Genomic DNA, 9,219 nt, shown 5'->3' on the forward strand with positions numbered 1-9,219 from the left:
ACTCATTGTTGTTACAACGTCCACTATGGTTTTGAACACCACTAAAAAAGGCTGTTCTCTAAAATAATGCTCTATCTGAGTGCATAGGGGGCAATTTCAGATTCAGTCATGGTGATGACGATCTGCTGAAGTTCAACATGAGCATCAAAATATGGAAGAAAGGTGATTTAAGTGACTATGACTATTTCAGAAACTGCTGATCTACTGGAATTTTCTCACACAATTATGTCTAGGGTTTAAAAATAATAGGCAGAAAAAGAGGAAAATATCCAGTGAGTGGCAGTTCTGTAGGTCAGAATGCTTTGATGATGCCAGAGGTCAGAGGACAAAGGCCAGACTGGTTTGAGCTTGATAGAGAGCTGAAATAACCACTCGTTACAACTGAGGTCTGCAAAAGAGCATCTCTGGACACACATGTCGAACCTTAAGCAGATGAGCTACAGCAGCAGAAGAACACCCCGATGCCTCTCCTGTTAGATAAGAACAGGAAACTGAGGACACAATTTGCACAGGCTCAACAGAAGATTGGAAAATGTTGCCTGGTCTGATGAGTCTCAATTTCTGTTGCAACATTCAGATGGTAGGGTCAAAATATGGCATAAAAACATAAAAATTATGGATCTAGCCTGCCTTGTATCAACGGTTCAGGCTGCTGGTGGTGGTGTAATAGTGTGGAGGATATTTTCTTGGCACACCCTTAACACCAATTGAGCATCATTTAAATGCCACAGAAACCTATTGTTGTTGACCACCATGTCCATCCCTTAATGACCACAGTGTGCCCATTTTCTGACGACTACTTCCGCCAGCAGGAAAACACACCATGTCACAAAGCTCAGATAATCTCAAACTGGTTTCTTGAACATGACAATGAGTTCTCTATACTCAAATAGCCTCCACAGTCACCAGATTTCAATCTAATAGAGCACATTTGGGATGTTGTGGAACAGGAGATTCACATCATGAATGTGCATCCGACAAATCTACAGCAAATATGTGATGCTATCATGTCAATGGACCAAAATCTCTGAGGAATGTTTCCAGCACCTTGTTGAAGTTATACAACAAATAAGTAAGGCAGTTCTGAAGGCAAAATATTGTCCAACCCGGTACTAGCAATTATATCTAATAAAGTGGCCGGTGAGTGTTTATAAAGGTTACACTGCTGTTCTGGACTGATTATAACACCCAACATGAATCTGGTCTGGAGAAAGTTGTTTTTGAACTTTGTGTCTCTCAAAAACCGTTTCAAGAATTGTATAAACATGCATATAAGCTGTTTATCCCTATACACACATTAGCAGGATGTTATCTATCCTTTTAAACCATAGTGACACATATACACCATTTGTTCCAAACCCCAGACAGGGACGTTTACCAGACATTGACCAGACCAGACCAGAAAGAGGAACAAAGGAAGAATGATCGGGATGAAGGAGAGAAAGTGGGTAAAGGGAACAAGAGCCAAAAAAAGTACATGCTATGGGGGACTAAACAAATACTCCAAATCGAGGCATTTTTGAGCACTTAATTTTTTTATTCCTAAAATTAAAAGCACTACATCAAATCATTAAAATTGATTTGTTTCTGATTTGACCATTAAAATGTGCTAAAACTAATAATGTGGTAACAATGGCAAGATGTTAATGACAGCAATATTGGGGACAGTGATAGTAGTAATATAATGCGGCTTATGACAAAAAGATTTATGGCTTTGACCTTTTGACCTTTTGCCCGATTGAACTTCCGGGGTCACGGTCATGGAGGGGTTTCCGGTATGATTTATGACGTGACCTTTTGACCTTCCGGGGGTTCATGGGGATTAGGGGTATAATTTATGACTTGCCCTTTGACCTTCCGGGGTTGATGGGGATTACCGGTGTAATTTATGATGTTTTGACAGATGGTTTTATCCTTTGAAGAGGGTATGATATATATTTGTGACAGAAAGTTTTATCCTTTGAAGTTCGGGCTATCAGGACCCTCCTCCTCCTCTTTATCATGCTGTACTGTGAAAAAACTGTCAAGTGTATCTCACACAAGCATTCTCTTCTTTTCAAATAATATAAACGAAAATCTACCCCGCAAAAGTTGAATGTTTATAAAATAGTTTAATAAAAAACAATAATGAACCAACCATTTCAGTTTTAAATAAAATGGAGTCACAAAAAAAGCACTCATTTATAGAGCAATGTTTATAGAGTCGAAGTAAAAACACACTACTTATAAAGCAATACAATGTATGAAACGGTTCAAACAAAAATCATTTAGAGATATTATTTAGTAATATCATAATATTTAGAGAGTCTGCATCTAACATTCCACATCTTTTTTTTAAACAAAGTTCCCATACCATCCAGGCATCCTATTTCCTGAATGTCTCCCGACATCCTCTCTTACCATGGGCTGGGGTTTGTGGGTGTGTATTCCTGACACCTTGTTGCCATCCGCTACAGATCTCGCCTAATATATGGCACTATTCGTCACTTTTGAAACGTACCTCATCCGTGGGAGTTGGGCTATAGGGCCTCACAGGTCATGACACGCGTTAAATGTTTATAGAGTTGAAGAAAAAACATACTGCTTATGAAGCAACGCAATGTATGAAACGGGTTAAAAAAAAATCATCTAGAGATATTATTTAGTAATATCATAATCATAATATTTAGAGAGTCTGCATCTAACTTTCCACATCTTTTAAAAAATAATTAAAAAATTTATTAATTAATATAATTTATAAGCTGTTTTGTTCTATAAAATTAACTTTTCTCTATTTTAAATGAATAAAAACAAATGTTACTAAAATTATTTGAACACTTTTAGTTATAGTTTTAGCTAAGTATAATAATAAATATAAAAAATAAATAAATATAAAAATACCTTTCATTTTTAGAGAGTTGAAGAAGATAAAAAGCAAATAGTTTAAGCCAAAACACCCTCCGATCCTCCCAGAGTACTCCACTATGAAGCGAATGCTTCAGACCCTCTCTGAACGGGAGGGGTTAGAGCTGAGACTCTGTGCATCTTAACCGGTCATATCTTATACTACTACTACAATAGTCAAACATTTTATGGTGGCCGTGATCTAGGATTGTAAGTCGCATATGATTTTACTTTTCTTGCGTCTTCCAAACTGGTCTTCATCAGTGTGGAAACATACACTTTACATAAAATATACTATCAGTTATCTACTCAAAATGCGTAGAATTTTGAAAATATAACCATGTTGTTGAGACAGTTTGTCTGTTGGTCAACATGAACAGACTTTGGGAGAGCGGATGACGCTAGCAGGGAGATTGCCCTTTGACCCCAACGATTTTGCAGGCCCTGCAAGGTAGTCATTCATTTCAGTTGTTATTCACCAAAACAGCACAGAGTGAATCTTTAACATTTAAAATTGTGCATAAAAACCTTACAATTAAACTTACATTTAAAGATGGTACATGTCCCATGGATCTATATTTTACTTTTCTTAGTTCTACAAAGTTTCAATATCAATTAAACTCCTAGTTGAGGATAATGTTTGCTGCAATGCACACAACTGTAAGATACACTACATATGTAAGATAGCAAAATAAAACACTGTATGACACTAGTTTAAAATTTGAAGAAAAAGTTTACCAAATGCATCTACATATCCGTTGTGTTCTGACTCAAAGCCGTTAATTGGTACGTTTTGTTTTATAAAATGTACTTTTCCTATTTCTGCAAAGTTTCATGCTACTTTTACTAGCCTGATAAAAATGTAGTTAATACATTGTGAAACAAGACAATCACGCTACCAAATACATTTGATTTTAAGAAAAAGCAATGTTTTAAAATACAACTAAACAAGATTATTTTCTCTTTTGACAAACTATTAGAAAAAAATACTTTCTCTGTGATATTGGAATAGGCCTAGGTCTTTTTTAAGTATAACATCAGGCATGTAACAATCATGCGGTACAATGATCCAGATGAAGCTTCTTATCAAACAAAGACAATTATATTTATCTTTCACTTGTGAATATTTGTACGCTACTATCACACTTACCATTTTTAATAGTCTTTACTATTGCCTTACGCATCCCAATCCAGCTAAGTTATGCGTTATTTCAACTGTTTATGTCTTTTTCCTTTATTATTTTTGGCACAATTGAATCGATATCGATTAAAGCTTATCGTCATTGCTTCTTCCCTATACGGATACAATCCAAACATGTTCTTTGTAGGAATTATGTGGGACACAAAACTCTGCGTAAATTCAAGAGGCCTAGAGTAAGAAAGCAGTGACATTGTATAAGAAAAAGTGTCCGCTTTATTGCGATACGCATTTTTTCCCCCCATTGCCTATTCTTAGTCATATGATCAAGATTACTGTTCACATTTTATTTGCCCGGCGGTATTTGTTTTTAGGTAAAGATTCCTATCTGGTCGTTGTCAGTGCAAGTTTGTGCAAATCATTTTAAGCATTTTTACTAAACGTCTGACTAAACTTATTTGTTTTCTTTTGACAAACCTACATTTCAAACGATTCACCTCCAATGTTCCACAACCACAGGGAAAACATTTTGTTTTGCAACAATCCTGAAACCTAATCTTAGTGAATTTTTCTCACCTAGAACACAAAACTTTGTTCATACCAAACAAGTACGTTTTACACATGTTGACTATTTAACTATTTTTTGTAGGTATCATGACATTTTAGAGGAATTACAAAAATATTAAAACACCAAGAATCACAATGTTTGTTGATGATGTGATTGTCATATTTAGTTACATTTCAGATGACCGTTTTGTTTGTTGAAATTTTTTGGCATAGGCTCTTCTTTGAGCACCATCAACATTATAGGAATAAATGAAAATTAAGAAATGACACGACAGTCTTTCTATTTGACAGTGTTTGACTAAAGTGATATTTCTTTTCCTGTCACTACAGTCTCAGTCTCATCTACGATGAGGAATCACATGAACCGTCACCGTGAAAAGTAAGTCTGCTGTTCTACAGCTGAAACATATACGCCTGTTGCATTCATTAAAGTTTGCGCTTGTTAAACAAAGTTAGACTCCTCTTATAAAGGTTATAGACACATTTTGAACATTAGCCTTATACGCGTTTTATCCATGCACAAATCTCTATGTAATTCGAGAAGTACATTTACGAAAGTATCATTTTATAATCAATTTAGGAAAAAAACATTCACAAGCAATTGTGAAAGTTTGTTATTTTGGATTTGTAAATAATGACTTTTACTACTCCACCAGATAGGCATGAGGTTTAGATGATTTTAAATGTGTGACCAAACTCTTCTTTTGACAAACCAACATTTCAAATTATGTAACGAATCGTTTCTTTCAACATCCCACTTGACATTAAAGATTGTGACGTGTCGTCAACTATCATCGACATCTGACCCTGACGTCCGACACATCGGTTGTAATAAACAAGATGTGCTAAAAATTGCATCTGATTTGTTAGCGGGATAATACCGCATCAACATAACCTGTTCCTGTTTTAGGTTATAGGTAAATTCAAGCATAATCTTTATGCAACAATTAGTACGCGTGCACAATTTACCACAAATGTTTACCGCGGATAAGATAAGAGACATTCAGCTACAATGAAATCATAATACAGAAATCCTTTCTTCTGATCTATTGTAAAAGTTTGTAAAGTAGATTTTTCCCTGCCAGTAGAGGACAGTTTTACATTTTGTTTCGAAGACTACACTTTGAGCAGAGTCAAACAGGCATAATACAGCATTAAAAAAATTAAACTATGTTATTTTAGGGGGTCTGTCTGCATAATGCGTCAACATGAATAGCGAGTCTTGATCTTTTTGAAATATTACGCTTACCATCCACAGAACAGGGGTTAGAAGCCGTGACATGATTAATCTCACTGAGTGTGTTAAAGCGGGTGGTGTTTTATGGCTATCGAAAGCACCACATTCTTGTTAGTCACATCAAAGCTACAGCCCCTACCTACATAATTTAGTAGGCCTATTTAAAGAAGTTAGGAAACGGTCTGCAACTCTAGCGTTACAATGACTACTGAAACATCTTTGGTGGGTGTAACACCGACAAGAAGTTCTGTTGAAACGGTAGAAAACCTTCCTTACGCACTACAGAAAAAACAGAGGATCCGCTTGACCAAGTTTCTTCATGAAGATGAAGATTTTGTCAAACAGGAATTTCTGCTAGGTGACGTTTATATCGGGGGGTTTGTTTTTGACAAGACATCACACACGGTCAAACTCTACGCCATGGAATTTTTTGAAGAAGAACTTAGATCGGAGACACCTTGTGTGCTTTTCTCCGCTAAAGACTGGTCATTTTTCTACAACCGTGTTTGGAGCGATCTTAATGGGGTTGCTAGTAAAACCTATTACATAAACGAATGGGATGGAGCGACGCCCAATGTGAGGTACAAGGTGACAAAGGACAGTAAGGAACCAAAGCCTGATGATTACGTACTCGTATCAACCTGCAGGAACAAGACGCTACATGAACAAAACCGCCTTAAGTTGCGTAAATGTTATGAGGAGGCCGAAATTCGAAATTCAAAGTATTGGCTTCAAAGCAGCAGTGATTCCGACTCTGATAATGACTTCCCAATTGCAGAGGACTACCCTTTCGAAAGCTGTACAAAGAGTCTTGTCCTCTTGTGGAGTGACATGCCTATGCTGCACAGCACCTTTTCACTAATAGAAATGTTCTTTAAGCTGAGTTATATGTTGAGCGATACTGAATGATCAATCAATCAATCAATCAATCAATCAATCAATCAGTATTGGCGTATTACATGGTTAAGTCCTTTGTATTGAAAATATTAATACGTTTCAGTAAAACCATGCAGTATTTTAGCAATTACATTGTAATTGTAATGTTCCTTGTTTTGTGTTACTTGACATTATCTTAGTTTTTTTGTTTATTGGAACCAATTTCAATCCCCTCTATGTTACAAACTTAATAATGATTCACTCAAATTGTAGAATATTGTTTAAAATTGTTTGTATTTTTTGAAAAACATTAAAATTATTATTGATGTGTTACATAAAATATGCGCATTGTGTTTTAATTTTTCTTGAGACAAATTAATATGACTATGTCAGTAAAAGTCTTTAACTAAAAATATCATCTTAGCATTATCTTAAAAGTCTGCACAAAAAGAAATTTCAAGACTATCTAATTTCTGTTTTGTTTTGTAAATCATAACTGGACACTTCTCTCTGGTGACATGTAGGACTTTTAACATGCGGGTACTTGTAGGACACAATCTGTAAATCTGTCATTTTCCAAAACTCGAATCACAATTCGCACGACGACCTTCTGTTTTTACCACACATTAACACAATCCATGTTGGTTTCACACAATATCCAGTCATTTAAAATAATTCTAAAATGCATACATTTTCTGTTCACACATGCTTAGCCACTACCAAAAAATCATGGTTTCTTCCGGTCTTATTTACAAATGCTTAAACAGTACGTCACAAATGAAGAGCTAATGGTCCAATCTTTAAATATAGTATAAAGCCTCTACTTCTGCAACAACAGCAGCATCTTGAACGTATTGGAATACCATATAAAAGAAAGACCGAAACAACTGATAAGCATAGTAGATCTCTGAAATATTTTCTTAATTGTATTAAATATTTTAACAGCTTCTATGTTTGAAATCATTTAAGATGATTATTATTTACCTCCTAAAGAATCAGCGTTGCGAGCTGTCTAATACTGTTCGTAACAAGCTCAGACATTGTTCATAAAATAATCACAAATGATTGAACCTTTTATTTTTTAATAAACCGTTTCTGGACCTTGATACACTTAAGCTCTCTCCTAAAGTTGAAGAACAAGCTGCTCAAGCAAGCTCTTTGAAAAACAAGCTGCTTGGTTGACTTGTTTCTTTTTTTTTGTACTGTGAATGTTCATAGGCATTTATATGCCTTATTGACTTGCTTTTTTTATTATTATTTACCCTGTGACATCTAAAATGTTCATTGTGTGCAACCTTTACACTTACATTTCTATTAGTTGCATGTACTGCACATTATTTAATAACGAGGGTTGCCATCATTTGATAACTGTTTTTGAAAAAATATTTTTACATTGTAAACATTTCAGAATTTTATTTCAGGTTTTTGTTAGTTTAAAAGGCTTTCCAAGTGTTCTGATACTGAGATTACACTATCTATGCATATAACTGCTAGTTCCAATATCTGTTTAATATGTCATTGAACGCTGATGTTTATCATCACTCAAGCTGTTTAAACCTTTCAACTGATTTCAAGCATTATTATAACAGTAACATTTAATTATATTTAAAACAATTACCGGCATATCATAAAACAAGTAAAATGTATTTAAAAGAGCAAATTATTTTAAGGAATTACATTAATTACATCAGACTTGTAAGTAAAAAATACTTTATATAACTTAACAGGACAAGTTACATTTAATTATTACTTTGTCAATTTTACTCCGCATAGTTCAGTAGATTTCCATATCTGTAAATTTACATAAAAAAATATTAGAGCAAAAACTTGCCAAATAAAAATTGAATAAATTTGACTTATTGTGTTCTCAATGTATTGACAAAAAATGTATAAACCAAAGACTGAAACGACTTTTAAACATTTTAAGTAGCATATTTCTGAAATATTTTTATCTTGTAAAAAATGTAAGCTAAAGAATTATACATCATTGTTGAATTTCTTTAGCCTTAAAATCTAGACGTACCCTAGCGGCAGCAAATCTAATCTCCCCGCGAGTGTCGTCTAGCAACTTCAAAGAGCTTGCTTGAGCAGCTTGTTCTTCAACTTTAGGAGAGAGCCTAAGTGTATCAAGGTCCAGAAACGGTTTATTAAAAAATAAAAGGTTCAATCATTTGTGATTATTTTATGAACAATGTCTGAGCTTGTTACGAACAGTATTAGACAGCTCGCAACGCTGATTCTTTAGGAGGTAAATAATAATCATCTTAAATGATTTCAAACATAGAAGCTGTTAAAATATTTAATACAATTAAGAAAATATTTCAGAGATCTACTATGCTTATCAGTTGTTTCGGTCTTTCTTTTATATGGTATTCCAATACGTTCAAGATGCTGCTGTTGTTGCAGAAGTAGAGGCTTTATACTATATTTAAAGATTGGACCATTAGCTCTTCATTTGTGACGTACTGTTTAAGCATTTGTAAATAAGACCGGAAGAAACCATGATTTTTTGGTAGTG

Source organism: Pseudorasbora parva, chromosome 16 (assembly GCF_024679245.1).
Source record: "Pseudorasbora parva isolate DD20220531a chromosome 16, ASM2467924v1, whole genome shotgun sequence".
Classification (NCBI taxonomy): domain Eukaryota; kingdom Metazoa; phylum Chordata; class Actinopteri; order Cypriniformes; family Gobionidae; genus Pseudorasbora; species Pseudorasbora parva.